Source organism: Varroa destructor, unplaced genomic scaffold (genome assembly GCF_002443255.2).
Source record: "Varroa destructor unplaced genomic scaffold, Vdes_3.0 BEIS01000006.1, whole genome shotgun sequence".
Classification (NCBI taxonomy): Eukaryota; Metazoa; Arthropoda; class Arachnida; order Mesostigmata; family Varroidae; genus Varroa; species Varroa destructor.
The window spans coordinates 17384000-17404391 of record NW_019211459.1 but is presented as its reverse complement, the minus strand read 5'-3'; the positions used below and the strand labels follow the sequence as shown (position 1 = coordinate 17404391).

The following is a 20392-nucleotide window of genomic DNA, read 5'->3' as shown; positions in this document are numbered from 1 at the left end:
CCGTCGGCGCCGCCGCCGCCGCCGCAGAAGCATCACTAGTGCCTATCGTAGCAGCAGTCCAACGAGTGAGTGAAGCTGGCAGTCAGAGCGTTGCCAGTTGCCACCAGCAACAGCTGGTCAGACGAACGCAGTGCTGCCACTGTTACTACTTCTGGCTCTTGGCAAAGGCAAGCACCAGCTACGCTAGCCATCCGGCCAACGGCACCCCCAAAATCTGCAATAACGCTATCGAAAAGGAAGGCTGCCTTGTCGAACGCTGAAACGATCAGAAACATTGTTCCGTGTAGTAGATTTGCACTCGTCGGATTAACAGAGTTCTAGCACGACTGATCATACTAAGGTTACCGTGGAACATTGGCCAGCGCTTGTGCATTTGTGCGTGTACAGCGGTACTTTTAGTGTAAACAGAAGCTTGCTTGTACAAAAGGAAATACGACGGGACCTACTATATACATATATATATAGATATATATATGTATATATACACACACACACACACACACCCATACTCTACCTGTGTGACTTCAGTGATATCTGACACAGGGTCGGATTCCGACGCACGGATGTGCCATTGAAGAGTGTACCTATATCTATCTGTAATTTCTTCGGAACAGGACAACGGGCTCGTGGTGACGCACGTCAGCGGTAAGTTCCGGTAAGACTAGACTAAGCTGCTAATGATAGAATTAGATGATAACATGTGTGGCGCACATCCATCTGCCTGTAAAAGTGACGGCCAGATGCACGTCAGTACCGCAGCTGGCTGACAATGTGCCCTCACCTTTATCCACGATCACTTTTAGCCGCTATCTTAATAAAAAAAAAAAAAACTCTAAGGAACTAGCGAATGCGATTGGTTAGGTCGTATGCGTTCCTCATCACACCTGAGAATTGTATGACACGACACTTAGTCGTAACGATCAGCTTAAGAAACGTAAAAGTAGACGAGCCGATACATTCACTCTCAATCTTCGACATTACTTCATCAGCTGATATTGGGCTCAGCCGCACCAGCTGATGTTTGTTGGAACAACTGTTAAAATTGCTAGCTAAGCGGGGACAATTTAATCGGCTTGCTTGACGTGCAGCGCCACCATCGGTCGTATTTGGCGGCGCGCTATGTTTTGTTCCGAGCACTACGGACTATATGGCACAGAGCGTAGATCACAGAGACTAGACGTGATAATGGCCATACCTGTCGTGCTATGCTGATGAAAGCTATTTCTCACTCAGCACGCTTAACGGGACTTCACCGCACCATTAGTCGATGCTATCATTATCAATGCGTGCGCCATTGCGACGACACGGGGCCATTGCAGACAGCGGCGATGCCGTACATCCTGCTGGACGCTATACAGTGACTACCTCTTGTATGCGTAATAGCGGCCGTCGCCGTCGCCGTCGGTGTTTCTACGGCAGTCGGTCATAGTTCTACGGGTGGTTGTAGTTGCACAACCACAGTTTGGCTGTTCGTTTCCAGACGCCGTTGCTGCAGTCGACCGTCCCGGCCTCCTCCCCCCCCCCCCCCCCCCCCCCCCCCAACTTTCATTGGCGACCAAAGAAGACTAACCGAAGACGACTAAAATCGTCGCTGTCTTCCGGGGTTGGCGGACGGCCGGAGCCGCTAACGTAACGTGTTTCGCTCGTCATGCTGCTGCCGCCATATTAGCAATATCAGATTTCCTACTTTTTGCCGGCAGGAACTGTCGCTCTCTCTCGCTCGTTTCAGTTACTCTCCGGCTAGCATATATTAAGCACAATACACACGTATGGCTCCAGACTATTTAATTCGATTTATAGTAGTTAATATGACTTCTACGTGTATGATCAGAGTCAGATCGTACATAGACCCAGCCAAAATCTACACTAACTACGAATTACATACTCAATTGTTGTTGATGGCTAGAAATTTCCGTCTGCCTCGATCTGCGTGATGCTGCTGCTGCTGTTGTTAATATGACTTTGTTTGTTTTGGCTGATTTAAATCAGTTAGGCAAAAGAAAAAAATACAGTTGTTGTAACGACATCCGCTCTGCGAACGACAAGGCGGACGGGCTGTTTTTGTCATTATAGTACGGTGGTAGAAGTGTACCACTGGGCCATCAGCGAAACCGAGCAGGCAGATCAGAACAGAACAGCGGCCGAAATGGCAGTCGAATCAAGTCGACATCGGTGGCAAGAGCGAAACCGTTGCTGTTATAGTTACCGCCATCTTCTCATACAACAATATGAAGAAGACTATTGTGAGATGGTTATCTATCTGTTGAGTAAACTGGTAGAAGAAAATTTCAGAACGAGTTGCGGATAGCCTCCTACAGCCCAGCGAACAGCATCAACTGCAATCGATGTACCAGCTCCTCCGTAGATTTGCTGTTTAGTTGGTGACGAACCGACGGATCTGGAAGAAATGAAGCAAACGAGCGAACGGCCGAACCAAGGAACGAAGCTGTCTTACTGAAGAGCTGAATGGAACTAGAAGAATATAGCTTGTCTTCCGGGGTTAACGCTGGATTCCAATCAGCTACTATCGTCTATGATTTGACAATCATGCATATTTTATACGATATCTCTATATAAGATGCGTAAATTATATGAAAACGTCGTTAGAAAATAGAACAGGTACTGGCCAGTGCTGGTCTAAAGGTTAAATAGGTTTCGTCAAGCAGTTTCTTAATGTCTGATGCCGGACGCTGAGTCGTCAAGCAATAGCAAAAACAATGGAAGCTAGCCGAAGCTGCAGCGAAAACACCTTTTCCGAGCATCCGAAACGATCTGCCATTAGCACAACTGGCGTTGGGTCTTACCGCTAGTGACATACTGGACGATGATACGCCTGATTTACAGTGGAAAATAGTTGAAAAGCTTTCACTCCGATCTGTACTCGCCGGTAATCACACCAACATCGTGCGTAAGCTGTGCTGCTAATTACGAAAAGCAACTGATGACATTATGCGTACCGCACACTTTTGGCAGAACAACAAATACGGATTAGGATGCTGGAAAGGAACCGCTAGGTACAAGCATCAGTTTCATTCTAGGCCACTGAATAGACTCGAGTCAGGTGTGTCCTTGAGGTCAAGATGAAAGACGCTAGCCATAAGCAAGCGCACTAACTAGTCCTGCCACCGCCGGCTGTTCATACGAACAAATATCGCCGCAGGACATAATCGAAATCAGTATCTTCAGCTCGCCAAAAAAAAACGAGATACCTTTTCACTATTGGGTGAATAAATGCAATCTGCGATATTTCTCTATATGTGCCTTATATAGTTCGGCTAGCCGAGATATCATAACGTGGCTTGGCGTAGTATGCCCCCGCCTAGTGATGCCCTCAATAGCAAGAGCGATCACAATTTGTGGTCATTCGTGCAAAGCGTTTCGAAAAAAAAACTTAGCAATGACAATTGGGTCATCATGATTATTAACTAAACAGACAGTCAAACTCTTGATTCGCTGTTGTTTTTGTCTCGTCCACTGATATTTAGCTATTACGAAGATATGCGATAAATCTTTTTTGCGCTTGCTCAGGAACGATTGCCTATTGTTTATAAGGCTAATTCACCATTTCGTCGTTGCGTAATACATACATGGGTCGATTCCTGATACGGGTACACCCTGTCGGACCACCGTGAAATAATTTCTGGCCTGTGATTTATTATACCTGCTTTTTCCACCTGGAAATATGTCACCGAAAAATGCATGAATATATACAAGATCATTTTTCCGTAGAGATAAGGGATAAGTCACGCATATCGCTGGTTAACAGCTATGTCAGCAAAGGTCAATGTTTCTCTTCGAACGAAAATAGTATCACCCGATAGCGAAACAGCTGATGTTTGGCGAAATGTTTTTTTTTGTATGATTCCATGAAAAACCATGTCGCTATTCTTGGCCCCCATTCTATTGAGGAAAAGGGGCATAAACAAACAGAATAACACAGCGAAGCTACAGCAACTAGTTGTATCCCACTAAATTGTTTCAAGTATCAAGATCATGATAGTGCGTGACAACGCAAGGAAAAGAAGAAAAGCTGCACACATAGCGCGCGTTGTACATCGCAGGTTAGATAGCTTCAATTGAGAGATAATGATTTAGCTAAATAAGACACCACGTACACATATATCTATCACAGGAATATGGAAGGTTATTGAATGGACGAGACTGTTTTGTATATAATTTTAGAACGTACCTTTCGGAGGCGTACGACAACAAAATTCCTAGATCGGTTAGCGTGTACAACGCTGAACAAATACCTAAAAGCAAAAGCACATATATATGCTTTGCGGATCGCGTTCGTCCAGCTTCACCTGTCGTTACTTTCCAATAGATAAATTTGGTTACTCGGCGAAATTACTAGCTGACGTTAGCAGATATCTTGATAAATAACATTTCACAATAGTCTAATCATCAAACATCAACAGGACATTGATAACGGTGCGTTATTTCGGACCACTATTGTTATTAGACTAGTTAATAACAATAACTCTGTTTTTTTACCGATAGAACTTTCTATGTATCTGTTCATCATCAGGTCGAGCTTATTATACTGTACTGTCAGTTTGTATGAGCCGGTAAAAGCGTAGAGAGATGTACCGGTTGTAAATGTCAGCTGGCGCTTATCCAAGCTCGCTCACTATGGCAACTTCCCGTGTGATGGGATAAATTGTGGCCTAAATACTCATATAAGCAGCATACGGGTATAACCAGCTGCGTGAGAAAGATGAACCGAAAAAAAAAACACTTAGAGACGTAAGGAAATATACTTAAGCTTTTTTTTTAGTTCCGCGTTAACAGCGGGACGTTGGCGCATGAAGATGCAGAAGACAGCGCCATTGTAATTTGCACATAATGCGTTCGTCTTGTGTCTAGGTCAGGTAACAGATGACTATCGATGCGGTACTATATATAGATACAAGCATGCATCCGCCGGCTATAGACGGGCTGCGCAAATTATCAAGCGACGCATAAACCATATATTAGGAAGACACGAGTTGCTCTTATTGGCCCTCCTTTTCCTCAGCTTGTTTACTAAGTTAGCGTTAAGCAAGAAAGAAAAATGGATGAACTGCGAGACTTCGTGGAGATGCGCGCTGAACGGAATGGTCAGTCTGTAACCGTCTAACATGCTGCTACCGATCGTGTCCTGCACGCCCATAAATTTGAATTAATTATTTTATTGTCGGATATAAAATCGTTCCTGCTTTTTCATTCAGTAAGCTTCTTCATTCTGGACTATTGGTCGATTATCAATGAGAACTGTGAGCGATTATAGATTATCTTTCACCATTATGTTGTTTCATCCCGTTGGCCTTACCGTGTAGCCGCGGTCCTGTTCGATCAGTTCGGGCTGATAGTTAGTGCCGGTTGCTGCAGCACGAATGGCCGATCGATAAGGCTAACTTTCTGTCCGCAGAAAGCACAGCAAGCACAGAAACTTCGGCAAGACGTTGCCGTCAAACACGAGACCGAAAGCAACAAGTACCTACCGATAACAAGAGCAACACTAACAGCAATACTAGCGACATCTGTCTCCTTATTTCTTACACTTCCTTCTCTGATTTCGTGATCACTGTCATTGCAATGTTCAGTTAGTTTGCCTGTTTGGCCATTCAGCGATGTGTCATCCGTTGGGTCCGAATGGGTCGTCCTATGTCATTGCCGCCGGCTGATGCTAACAACAGCTGCAGATGTCTGACACCGCAGCTGGCGCTGTCACCCCTATCCATAGTGCTACATGATGCCACTAGCTCCAGGCATCATTGTTGTTGCAGCAGCAGTTGTGGTGACGATAGCCGTAGTGGTGGTCGTAGGCGTCAGTCCAGCTGCCGATGCCGGCCGCGCTTGCCACTATGTTAAACAGTCGACCACCGCTACTCCAGACTTTGATTGTATTAGTATAGTGTTCTAGCGGACTTCGACGATGTTGCCACACGGTGCGGTACTACATGAACGTAACGTTCGCCGAAGCACGCCAACGACTTGACCCAGCTAACCGGCCGTTGCTTCAGTGTCTGTGTGTGTCTTTTGCCCTGCTTCAACGCCCGACGACTCGTTGACCTACCGCTTACAGACCGGCTGGCTGGAGCGCCCTATACATATATGAATATGCTATGAGCAGCTGGCTACGTAGCAAAGCTCGGGGCTAATCACAGCGTTGTAAACATGTTTAATGCTATTATTGCCCCTGTCGTTGTCACTGCTGCGCCACTACGTCCGAAATTGCAACCAAGAAACAGCCGTTCATACATCGAATCGCTCGCTTGCGAACATTGATGTTCCACCATCACTTTATGACCAATTATAATATTCTATAGCGCTGCCAATACTAAAAAATGTTTTGAATTGTCACGTTGAGCGTCGTTTCAAGGCGCCGGGTCCTTTTTTTTTTTGCACGAAACGAAACTCGTTTACGCCCCGTTTTAAACCTAGAGTTTCTCTTAAATCGCTAGACGAACGTGCTACCGCTACGCCGTGACAGTATAGTGAACGTTTCACCAGTTAATCACTGCTTCAGACGAAGACTGTATTACTTATGCAAGGATTTATAATGCTGCTAGGAAGAATTGAATTTTGGCCAAAGAAGTTAGCACAGGACCTATTAACGTCCGAGCAAAACCTTAGGCAGAAGCTACTGTTAACTTGCGCATTTCCGATGTATGCCATCTCTACCGTTGCTTCGACCCGAACTCGAGTTTCTTTTTTTTTTTTTTTTTTTCTAATATCTACTCCATTTTTGACGATCCCTGTCACGTTAAGCATTATACATATAACCGACCGCATAAGTACCCAATGGGGAATCATTGTATACTTTTCTCATTTCATTGGCTGGTTCGTTTAGTATTAATCGTAGAAATAGCGATAGGATTTAATTTAGTCAGATGTTCTGAGGTGCGTGTACAGGCGATACGTTGTACAGTAGATCGCGAGTTGCACACCTCAATGAAACTATCTGCTACAAGGACATGTTTGTATTCGATTTGTGTTTGATATATTGACAGTTCTGATCAATAATTTTAAGGGGATTTTTGTTTGTGGTCGGTTCAGATTTCCGTCGTGGTAGCAGATCAACCCTGACCATTTATTTTCCAAAAGACACAAGGAAATAAGTATAATAATATTTATTATATTTCTTTTGTATAACATTTCGTTCATTTCTTGTATCTTGAGCCTTCTTCTTAAATGTATCGTACAGGGTAATTGGAATATTGAGAATATACCTTGATTTACAATTCGTCTGTCCAAGTGAGATAGTCTGTTTATCGTCAAAACAACGAAACTATATATTGGATCATTTATGGAAGAGAACTGAGGATTAAAACGAAGTCCTGAATTCGAATGAGGTCGTGTTCACGGCAAAATCTATATCTTGAATCTGTAAGTTAAACAACTATTTTCAAGCAAGCATAAAAATTACTTTTCAGCCTCTTACTATTGGCTGTTACAATGGGCAAATCTAATGAAACCTATGGATAAAAAATCGCCATAAACCGTTTTTTTACTTCATTGACTTATAATAATAAAGAATAATGATGATACGGAAGGAAGATGTTTTCTTTCCACGTTTCTAGGTCAATTGTAAGTCGTAAGTAAAATCTCGTCTATTACTACGTTCGGAAATGATCTACAGGCCATTTGTGCCTGATTAGGTAAGCAAACGTTCCTATTTAGAGCCAGTTAGGCTGAGCATGGACAGCAAGTTAACATGCCATACATCATTTGTATGTTTATTCTAAAAAAGTTGTAGTGCTGTTAGACGCTTGATCTGAAACCTAGAAGTAATGGCAGACCTAATACAGTTGCAACGTAAATGAATGTGGTCACAACGACGAAATACGATTTGGTCCATCGTGAAGATTTATTGTTTGGTTGTCGCTCTGGCCCTCTGTTAATCACAGCAGAATTATTACTATTTTGACCTGTTTGAAGCGCGACCGTTTTGCCCTCCTCAACGATTACGAGTAAAATCATGATGATAAATGTCTGTTCTGATAATTAGTATCCGTACTCGTACTACACTATTACGTTTATTCATTCCGCCTGTAACGTAGCCGCTGCCGTTAGAGACGGTGGCCACACCATTTGTCAAGTCAGGCCTCGAATAAGGACGTCACGACGCAGACAAGTAGTAATCGTTTGGCCAGCCAATTTTTCTCGTCTAATTCAGTATCGCTACGACGAGCGCGTCAGCAGCGGCTGCCTTCGTAACAATTGTATAGCAAGCAATTGCTTAAGTGCCGGCCCACACAAGCAGTGTTTGGCTTTTGACGCCGTCTCTGATTATTGTTACGCCGCATTTCCGCTGCCGAAATAGTAAAAGTACCTACTAATTTTATTTGGTCTTTTTTTTCTTCGACTTCAGCATTGAGTCACTTGTCATGCACTTGATGCCTTCAAGCAATACAAATAGCGTACAAGCCAGCTAAGTGAGAAATGGCCCAATATATGAGGTATCCATAGCAGTTTTCCATATTGGTTAAACATATTTTAATAATTGCTAGATTTACTCCTGTTAGAAGTGGTTTATTTTAAATATATTGAACGAAAACTACAGCCACCATTACTAGTATCACCAGTCGCAGTAGCAACGACCGACGCTACCCGTTTCACTTGAATAAATCTAAAGTTATGGAAGATTCCGTAACGCGATTATCAAGCGGGAGCACAGGCCACTACGCCACGTTTGTTTAGCTGGGTCTAGCTTTTTTCAAGTCCCAGCTGCTGGCTGGCTGGCTGGCTGGCTGGCTGGCTAAGCGGGAAGCAGACCGACATAAAACACTTGCGGGGTTCGCCGTTCTGATTCAACGAGTTCCCCTATCATCATTTAGCGCAGATTTTCGTACTATTCTTTTTCTATGGCTCTTGTTGTTATGATTGTTGTTGTTGTTGTTGTTGCCGGCTGGAGCTCGTAGCTGCTTCAGTCGCTCATCAGCCTTTTTGCTGAAATGACGAGCTGATGGTAAGAGTGGAAACAATTTTTGCAGAGTCGATCCTCGCTATGTGGATTTTGAGTACATCTACAAATGGACCTGGTGCCGATAATGACATTTCACTTTACATTTGATTTACGAACTGTGTATAATAATAGTAGTAGGACATGTCCGGGTGAATAAACAACAATAGATTTTTTTGTGTAACATAGTTTCTTCTTTTCTGCACCTCGTAAGAGTTCAGTCAAAGCAGGCGTTCGGGCTGTCGCTTATTGCCAGTAGGCCGCAAGAGTAATAGAAAAACAAGTAACGGAGCAAGTATCGAAATATACCTAGATGCATTATAGCTGGCTTCATTTGCCAGAACAAAACGTGGGCTTTTGTCCACATTCTGGTCATCTATCGACTTCTCTCTCCATCCTTTATTCTCAGACTCAAAGTACAAACGTAGCGAAATTTAAACGAATGACACGCTCTCATGGCTGCCTTGCTACTGCCAATACATATGCACGTGTACAGCAGAAAAGTCGCATAGGACATAGGACCGATGCAATATGCAGCGGCATCGCGATCGTACCTTGACGCAAGAAGAACCTCGAGACACGATCGATCGACGGACCAGATGCCGCTTGGCGAATAACCCCACCGTCAGCAATACCGCCTAGAATATGATTTTCTGTAAACGACTACTATCTTCAGTAGCAGGCGTAGTCGTAGAGCGGTACCGCTGGCTGTGAACGATAGAACGACGGCCAACACTCAATATATTTTAGTACATTCATACGTTTTCACTTCGAACACATCGGTTAAAGCGGGAGCTGCATGTCAGTTCCTAGCGTGGTTAACGTTGCGGTAGCCGCTGTGTTCAGTCTTCCACGTTAGAAAACTATCCGATAGTTCTGCCAGAGGCACCGCTGTTTCGTCCTGATACCACTATGACCCCCATACGAGCTTCTATAGGGCGCCTATCATATGGGAAAGGGATCGGTATGTTTATCTTAACCGCTTCGTCTATTTTCGTTATTAAGTAGGTAGGCAGCAATTTATGCAGCGACTGCAGTACGGGAGACTTTCGTTCTTCATTTTGCTATCATGCTGTTTACATACGCCATCGAACGGAGTCAACGACTGGGGAACGAAATATGGACAGAAACGGATACTACGATCACACTTAGACCACCGCGGCGCTAAAACGTTTTCTCCGTAGGGTGACGACTGTTTTCAACATCCGTCTGAGCTGCCTCAAGCACGCCTGAAGGGAATGAGACAGAAATTCTGTATTTTTATTTCGTAAGAAAAATAATTACCGTTGCCTTTATTACATACCGGGTATATTTCATATGTATGAAGAGAATTCATATAGCAGTAGAGCGACAAAACAGACAACGTCTGCCGTTTGGCACCGATCTAATAAGAATAGTTGGATATTTACTCATGTAGAAATGCGCTATGGTGCAACAGACCACTTTGGACAATGTTCAGAGATCAGGGCGATGTCATCACTTTAGTACATAGTAATAACAATAATACTAATCATAATAATCATATTACAGTTCTCGGGAATTCAAGCTGAAGTTACTATCTTTGGCCAGCTGACGAACTCTTCTTTCAGAAGTACGCTGAGATGAAGTCAAGAAGCAACTGCAGCTGACATTATATATCATGCTGTACCGGAACGGCGCAGTTGTCCATGCTGAAATTTGTATTTCTACCGATTGCCTGAAGCCTCTCTGATGAGCTATGCTCTGTACAGAGACATCGAAAGACAGACATTTGAATACGAACTAATAATACAGGAGAAATAACAGGCCGAGCCCGCTATGAAGGAAGTATAGCAACTGGCAGTATCAAGCCGAATGCATTAGAAGAATTGCTTTAAATTCCCGCTACGAAGCGCGGCAACCGAGATTACGCCGTGTCGTCTCGATCTACGACAGTAGCTGCTGAACAAATTGAGTAATCTATACGCGAGCGGGTTACATAGCTAGAATCTCGAGTCGAAACGACAACAAATTCAGAGGAGACCCGGCGCCCAATTTGACGCCTCAGTCGTTGTGTGACGCACGTACCTGGACGGATTTTGTCATCGGATTTTCTCTAGGACTGAAGACGCCACGGGACAATTGCATCGACCCCTCTGCTATGCAAGGCGATGGCATTTTGTTGTGGCACACAGTCTTCCATAGAAGGGATAGCGGTATACTGTGGTGAAAATATGGCCCAAAAAATCGTCCATTAAATGCAAAATAAATGCGAGAATAAGAAGCAAGCATGTATTGCTTGTAGGAAAAAAGTCAGACGGATCAGCGACAGTAGTAATATAAAGCGTAGTCGTAAAATTAATATTGTTTATATATATCTATAGACGCTCATCGAATCAAGCTATTTATATCCTTAAACGACATCCGACGCAGACGATTTACAATGTATAGCTGTTTAGTTTTTATTAGACACGCTCATAATCTCATCAGCTCATTAATGCTTGTTGACGAAGGCCAAGTCTATAGGCATCGAAAACGTTCTCCGTTGGCATACCTTTGTTGATGATGGCCGCCGCACCGATATCGATAATCATATTCTCTAACGCCGAGACCTTCCGTCACTACGGCCGCCGCATGCTACCACTACTGGGCGTTAAATATTATAACGGCCATTGCAGCAATTCCAACGGTGGCCGAACTGTCTCATAGCTATAAAAATAACCAACTGCTAATGGTTAGTAACGGAACATCATTATGTTGGCAAGGCTTGTCGGGTCCTGGTGTCAGCTCATGCTGTCAGTTACCAGTGGCGCGGTCGAGGCTGCAACTTTTTTCCACTGATAGCGTTGTTTGCTGGCATATGTCACCTATGAAATAGCGCCCGTTTCCGTTTATTGGGAATGCTGAGGATCGGGTAGGGAGAGCGGTATGGGCTAATTTAAGTAATAATGCGTACCTAACTCGAAGCGGATGCCAATCGTGGCAGTCGACGCGTCCACGAGGTGCCATGTCGTACTGTTGTTGTTACTCAATTCTTGAGTTGATGTTTTTTCTGCTGGGGACATGAGCAAATAAAGCGTTTTGTTGCACGTATGAAACTGTTTGTTTCGATGAAGGGCGGTTGGTAACGCAGTTGTAGTGGTAGCACTTCCCAAGGACTTCAGCTGCTAAGAAAGATGGACGCAGCAGAAGCTACTTCGTACGACGGCGTTAGTACTAGTACATGACTTCAGTGGACGCCACCCTTTATTCGTGTAAAACTTAGTATTACACGATCTTCTTTGCGTATCCGCTTACTTTCCGCTGTCGTCTATTCAAACCGTTTTCAGTAATGGTATTCACCTTTTCTGGTTTATTAGTCGATTTTTACAAGAGCCTTTACGATTAGTAAGACGGTTATCGTTGCCGTTATTGTTGACGTGGGTAAAACTTGTGGGCGCTGTTTCTCGCTCTTTCAATATGTGTTTGCCACTTGAGTTATTGGCGAACATATATATTTTCATAGCGTAGCCTTCAATTTACGTCGATCGTTTCATTGTGGACCTTATCTCTGTGCTTCTTCGCGTACTGCTTCAGCCTGAAACAGTTGTATCGGAACAATATTGTCATACCAATTCCAAGCATTTTTTAATCTTCCACCAACAGACAAATACTCCGTATCATAATACGGCTTACCTGCAAACTGGCTTAAGAGTGAGTGGTCTTTTGAAGGTTTTCGAGCTATCGAAATTTACGGTTTTCTAGGGACAGTAACACTTGTATTGAAATGCGTAGTTTTGACCTTCTGGGTTTATCTCAGAAACAACTTATTGGGCAGTGATGCGAAACTGCCTCAGATCGGTAATGTGGGGAAAAAACTTGGGCCACATATTTAAATACGGTCTATGTGCACCAATAATCAAAAGCAAATCGCGCGCATAAGTATAGTTTTCTGCTCCAACTTACATAGTTTAATTTTTTTAGTAAATTTCTCTTACCATTAAGTGATTTTTGCAATATCAAAACATACAATACTTCAGCTGCGCCATTCTAGCATGATTGTCCTTGTCCCTCTAAGATGCCAATCGGGTCTAGTTAACCCAGTTTCTTTGACGCGATCGATAGCCCCTATTGTATAGTGATAACCTGAATTGTGTTGGGTCAGTACAGTCAAACGACCGACAAATTGGCCTTGTTATTATTGCATGTATGTGTGTCTGCGGAATGAGCGAGCGGACGTCGGTCTGCCATCGGAGCTTATCATCAGCACGGAACTCCATCGTTCCCGAAACTGTCACTTGTTCAAATTTTCAATTATTTTGTCCAGACGAAAAAAAGTCATAGGTTGCATTCAGCACAAACCTAGTTCTTGGGATTTCTTATAGGAGGTCTAACATTCGAACTGTTTTTTGCTACCATCTCTCACGAGCAGAGTTCTACATGAAATATTAGCATGCAACAATAACATACAAATAAATTGCTGGTACTATTCCGCGTTAAGTGCTTGTCGAGACCCAGGACCGTTGATAGTTTTGGGTACAGGAGCCGCTGCGTAACTGACACCCATATTCATAATCTAGTTCTTTCAAACCGTCAAAGACCATAAATTGCTGATGAATTGTTCATTTGCTTTGCTTACGATGCAAATATCAATGCAAAAATGGCGCGTTTTTAGCATTTTGAAAGTAAATCAATTCCTTAACTTAAAAAGGAAATGGTGAACTTAAAACGGCCGTTTGCATAGCGATATTTTTTACTAACTATTTACATTCCGTTGTCTATTCCAGTTCCATTTACTATTTGACAAGGTGCGTTACGTTCGTGAGTGGAGGCTTTAGCTGGCTTCGAAAAAAATTTGGGTAGTTTGAACTTTGAACAGTTTCAACTGGTGACACTTTTCGAAGTAAAACTATCCTTGTTTTCCGTGCTGTGCATCTGTGGCAGTAGCCTGTTGCAGTATATCGTCTGCTATCTACTTGGGTCGGGTTCATTTAAAGTAACGGCAGCATTTTGAAACGGCAGAACTAAATAAGTCCTTTGATAAATTCACATACAGTCGCGTAAGCGATATGTGTCAGTATGTATCCGCTTTCGTAGCCGCCACAATGCTGAATTGTAGTGGGATTACCGTTAAGAAATGTTAACTCGGATTGTCCAATTGAGCAATAAGCCTAAGCCGCAGCCCTATTAAATGCAACCCAAACCCAACATGATTGTGCCTCTGACAGAGCCGTATTGGCTACACTGCCTGTATCCAAAGCGCTTGCCTTTCATAGCTCTTTCTTTACTATTTCGACTGCTGTTCCATCTTCGTCACTAGCATTGTGCACCATTTTGTCCATTGGCTTGATCATTCGGTTCAATCTGTATCTTTTTGCTAGGACGACATTTGTCTGTCGTCCTGCCAGTAGGGCAAAGCGTCTACCCCATCGTCTGCCAGCGCGGCCTGACCCTGAAGATACGCATCACCTGCATTGCATTAGCTTCTCCCTGGCAACGGCCAGCTGTAAAACTGTTGCTACATACAACCAAGGGATGTTTGGCGTTTACGTGAGAGCTTATGTTGGCTTACAGCTGCCAGCCGTCGATCGTTTCGTTTTTAAATATTACGACAGCGACAACGTCTACTTAGTGTCGAACAACGTGTACCCCGTAGCCAATGGATCCTTTGCATGCAGCCTATATTTTAACCAGTGTAGCGAAATTGCGGTCAGGGAAAGTTGCTGGAAGCTGGCGGTAAGACATGGCGAGAATGGCCAGCCGCTGTAACTGAGTGTTGAGACGAAAGGAGTCCTGCGGCCGACGATGACCGCTATTATCTGCGCCGAAGGTGACGTTGCTTGTTAGATTCCCCGGCATGTCGAACTGAAGAACTCAATTCTGCGAGCCTATAACCACTGCTGCCACCTCTCCGGTCCCTTGGGACAACTTGCAGAAACTGGACGTCTTGCCTGGCTCAGCCTTTTATGCTGCAATCGCTAGTGAACTGCGGCCTTTAGTTTCAACTTCAGTCAGCTGAACGCTAATATTTGCAGGGCTGAAAGAGCTATCGTTGTATTGTATAAGTTTTCGTGTACATATGCTGAATCGCCAATATCGATTTCTATGCTGATATTAAAGAAATAAAGAAAAAAACGTGTCGTTTGTCCCAACGAAGACAAACAAAGCAGCTAGCGTTGCTTTGTGCGGACGACTTTCTATCGCAAGGCGTTCACTAAGTTTTATTTCGTATTTGGCACCGGCCAAGGCAAGTCTGCGAAATTCCAGTTGTCGAATGTCTGACGATAGAGGCTTTACAATCGTAGTCGATTACAGCCACGAAGGTACTGTTTTTAGATTTTTGTTTAACCCTTAACTTAATGGGGTGTCTTCTATACCGAACCGGACTGAATGAAATAAGCATGTTTTTCTAGAAAAACTAGCGCAGCTCAAGAAGATCCACAAAGGTTTCCGCAGCAGGCTGCTGATACCGTTGGAGCCGTTGCACGCCTTCTGCACCTCCACGGTGTGCGTGCACCACGGCATATACGCAGATACGCAATATATTAGTATATTATATATATATATATATATATGTATGCGTTCGAACGAACTTCCAAGGTCTGATAGACGTTTGACTCTTGTTGCGACACCGTCTCCACCTTCAGCACAAAACGCTTAGAGTCAAGAAGAATGGCGCAACTCTATAACTAAGGGGTACAGATAAACAGCCCTTTGCGGCAAAGCTCGGCGGCAGGTAAAACCCAAAACCTGTAGACTTCAAATAAGGAAATACATGTTGGTAGATGTCTCTGTCCTTACATAAAAGGAAGCAACATATTCGCAGAGTTCACCCCTTTTCCCAATAAATGCATACTACTTGTTCACTTTATCTATGTACAGGTTGCTCCTCTCATATATGTACACCGCATATCAGAGACACAATCCTAGACTAAGTTATATGATATAAAATGATTTTAACAGGAGCAGTACTACCACCGAAACGGGCAAGGTTTGGTTACGAAGAAGACTAAATATATTCTTTATCTATAGTTAGTAGTTAATGATACAGGGGCCTGGCGGGCGGGTCGTAATTGCCTCACTTATGCGACACTGCCGCGTTACGGACGCTGTTATCGATCGGCGCAAAAGGATAGGTCGACGTCAATGTATAAATTGCAAATCGCTGACTGAGATGAATCTAGACACCGCGTCTTCAGCGTTGTTGATTCTGCTACTACGGACAAAAACGAGAATTGTCGTTGTCTCAGACGTTGTCTCAGACTTTCTCACGTTTCTCGCTGTCGATGACGATCGTTCCGTTGCCTGCGTTCGACGCTGCCTCCCCACGACCGATGTATAAAGTTAGTTGAGCTCCAGCTTCTGTTGGTGTCATGCGACGCGGTAGCGGATGTTTGTGAATGTACCTGTCCAGCTGACGCTTCGTATGAGCATTGTGGTAAGGGGCTGATTTTAACGTTAGGGATAAATAACACAATGGGTTTCGACTGCCGCAAGGCGCACTGAGTAGCGATGACTATTCACAGGAGTGATGATAGTGATTCCATGGGTCCCTACAGTCACGACCGAGGCATAATTTCAATCAATGGCTGAACTTGTTGTAGTTTACGTGTAGCATATGAGAGGATGGATCTTCGCTCAAGTGCATAATGGGCCAGTAACAAAAAAATTACTGGCTAATCCATTGTAGTTTATTTAACACATGTAAGTCTCAGAAAGACAGTATGCGCGCATTGCCTTTTCTACTGGGGCACTGGGTCAAACTCAAATGCACCTGAAGTCGCGGTTTCTTCTGAACGAGCCTTAAACAGCACCGTCCCAACGAAAGATAACGGGAAAGCGCGCTTTGAATAATTTAAGCCTCTCATATAAGCTATATAATATATATATATATATATATATATATATGGTGACTTTTTTGGTTACTTGGACGTCCATTTGGTTGCCTACGACCGTCAGAAACATTATGGGAGATGACAAATGCATTAGACTTGGCAGCTGAATGGACAATGAGGCCGACAAAGCTTTTGTCTTTTGAAGAACTTGGTATTGCTATTGTTAACGTTACCATCTTCTTGTAAATTGAATTCAATTATGGCATTCGAAGATATATATGCCTGTGATGCAACGTATCGGATGCGCTAGATCGTTTATGTTTGATTTGAACCGAAGTACGAAAACATTCGGAACACATTTGTCGGTTTGCGGCAAAATAGATTTTAAGAGCTCGTCTTGATTATGGAAGTTAGTACGCCGACTGATGTTATCTAACTACGCAGCTCGGTGTTCAATGTTACGCTCGGCTCTTTTGTTGGGACGTTACTGTGTACATATTTGGCCAATTAGTCCATACTAAGGTTTGAAATTCGCGCGTTTGCATTGCCGAGAGAGCGACTTCATTCAAATCACATAGGTTAGTAGTGGTAATTGTTCGACTATTAAGATACGAATGCATTACTTCACTATTTCGCTCTGGTCCAACACGACGTATCCAGAGCCTACCAAAGATATATTAGACCGGCTTTCAACAATGGCCGCTGATAGACCAATCATCCGAAGTGGACATGTTATGTTACGTAGCAGTGATACAATGGAAGTACAATAACACAGTCGGCAGCAACGAAAAGATCGTTAAGCCGCTTCCAGTAGGCCGCAATCTATGTCGCCGATCACGGTTACTACAGATGACGTACGAATTGCTATATTTAAAAAATACATGCATCGTAACGCTTCATATCGTTGCGTCTGTATTGTTATGGCGCGTTACGGAAACAAACAGCGAAAACCTAGTCTACTATTAACGCAAGCCGTACATAATGATAGTTGGAAAACAGGAAACAGGAACATGTTTTTATCTAACAATGTACAATGTGAAACACTATTTTTTTCAGAGTACGTTTCAGAGCTACCTGATTACGGTAGCTCTTGGGAACACGCAATCGAATAATGGATGATCAATGAATGTTTACATATTCCTGAACGGATCGAGGGCCACTATAGGCAATAGAATGTTGCGCAAACGTATTAACCTCTGTCAGGCTGTTTGTACGATAAGGTTATCACAGATCGCATATTCTTTATTCGTTGCCGTTTACATTATGATAATGAGGTTAACAACAATATGGTAGATAATACGACGATGATAAGGCCATGCAGATAATGGCCGTCATCAGAAAGCCCGCGATGAGGAGAAACGGCACGTTACTGATTCAAGCAACTTTGTTTCCCGTTACGTGAACGACGGCGCTTAATTTTAACATGCTTTAAAAATTCTCATAAACAGTGAGCTCAGGTAAAGAGTTGTACAAAGGTTGAAGGCTAGAAAAAACAAGGTGGCCTTTGGGAAGGACAAACAAGGAACTAGTCTGGGAGAATATCGTGCGTAGGTATGCTTTCCGTAAAAATACGTACGTATGTTCAATAGATAAATTATACTTGAAGGAATTCTCAGAAATATTCGAAAGAAAATAACAGTAAGCGGCTTGTCTTCGTTAGTTGTTCCTATTTTGATCCTCTTATTAGTATCTAGCTTCCACATTATCTCACTGTGGCAATAAATCGAGTCAGCCAAGGTCTTAAATTACTTTTTTGCCAATTCCACACGCGTTAATATCGTGAAAACTCAGAGCCATTTATCTACGGAACGATCTAAATGTACACGTAACACCCGTGCTAGTTGACACCGCGACAACATGCCGTCATATCGATAAAAAAATAACGGTACACTTTTACACGCTTCTGTTCGATTGTTGAATATTGATGGATTGCGACCGTCGTACGATACTTGTTAAGTGACAAGGTCATTCATTTCACCCCTGACTCACTTGAGTAGTTCTACTAGACACTTTGTTGCCTGATCCCTTGACGTCTTTGCCATGGCAGATTGCTTAGATGCCCCCAGCTGCAGCTGCAAAAGCAATAGTAGTAGTAGCGCTTCTTATACGGATAGCATCATCGTCATCAAATCTTGGTAACATTCTGATGCCGCTTGGCAGCCCAGACTCGTCCCTGCTCTGTTAAGCCAGCATCCCACAGACAACAGCCGATTCATTGCTGCGTCTGTTTAAGCAGCTTCTGCAGTTCCTGGTCGTTGTTGCTAAGCGATGAGAAAACGGAGGATCTTATTGTTGCTTCCATCGCAAGCCAATGGGCCCCAAGGCGAATACTGATGCTGGAATTATCTGATGGCACGCAGCAGTTCCGCAATACGGTAGCAAGAAGCACCAGGAACGCTGTTGTTGCCGCTGCCAATAGTGCTGTTGACGCGCTTGAGTCGAAGTCGTCGACTTCGTTGATATCGTCCTACGACCATACGAGCAGCTCCAGCGCCATCGCCACCTCTTCCTTATAGCACAACCAATTTACATTAGCGGCAGCTTACTACGTCATTCAGAACGACTAACGTAACATAACTGAAAGACAAGACGGTGCTGGGGCGCCAAGTATTGGAGGATGAGGGGTAACCTCGTGCGATTTCTTTATTCTTTCTTATTTTATAGTTCCAAAATGCTACTATAGCCGCAAGCACGATGCCAACAGTAGCGCTAGACGCAAGCGTTTGTAGGATCGTTCACGTGTTTACCGCACGACGCGACACGACAGGCGGCCACCAACGACAATTTTGTATAGTTAGTCGGTTAGTTATATTGAAGGTAACGCTACTGGCAACGGTTTGGGCGACTGATCAGAAGGGCAAAAAAGTAGGCAAATACTATCTGGCTAAAGACTTTATGATGACATTACTCAATGCAGAACGTCAATCATGTGCGTACGTTAATCGACGTAAATTTACCTTCTAACAATGTATGTAAATCTAACCTTTTTTTGATATGTACATTGAAGTACTTTGTTTTTATTGTTGCTTTAATATATTAGACAGATTACATATCGATGTACCCGTGTTCGTGGATCGAGGATTTCTGTTGAAAAGATGATAGCATAAGGATAAAGGACTATCAAACAAAAGGATATAATGCATGTTATTAGCTAGCATTGTTCTGACATTTACACAACAGCGAATGGCTCAGAGTAGCGGATAGAAATAAGACTTCTGCAGAACTGCAATGCTATTTAAAACGATCCGAGGATCTGCAACACTATCGGCAAAAAATGGTGGCATCTTTGATTAAGATGGCGTGAAACTCTACGAAATTGTGCAATTTCACCCTTTGTATGTGTCTGTATCAGGTATAATAATGTGGCTCAATGAAGAAGACGTGATGTTTCATTCGACTGTTGTGCTTTAGTAATTACTTGTAAATATTATGTATATTAGCCAGCAGAATTTTACCATTGACATTGCTGTTTATTGCTACATGTAGGTTTCAACTGACCTGTAATTGTTGCGTCGTCGCACCAGGAGTCGGAAAGGAACGTTAACATTGCCTATCGATATTTCCCAATCGAACGCTTTCAGGGATAGCTGTTTTTGTAAAGTAGAACAAACAGATTTTTTAATTGTCCAAAGAAATAGAAGGCGCCTAGTGCTGTCTAACTAAATTCAAT

At 43.3% G+C, this 20392-nt stretch overlaps 1 protein-coding gene across 2 annotated transcripts in view; it reads left to right on the top strand.

Moving 5' to 3' along the window:
- The first annotated feature begins 102 nt into the window (after positions 1-102).
- LOC111252262 (uncharacterized) overlaps positions 103-20392 on the top strand; it is a 45870-nt gene continuing 25580 nt past the window's right edge. Inside the window, exon 1 of one of the 2 annotated variants that reach the window (XM_022809819.2) lies at positions 103-645. The gene's annotated coding sequence lies outside the window, so the exon portion shown is untranslated. Of the gene's footprint in view, positions 656-20392 lie in introns of both variants that reach the window. The other variant, XM_086993412.1, reaches the window with a different exon arrangement.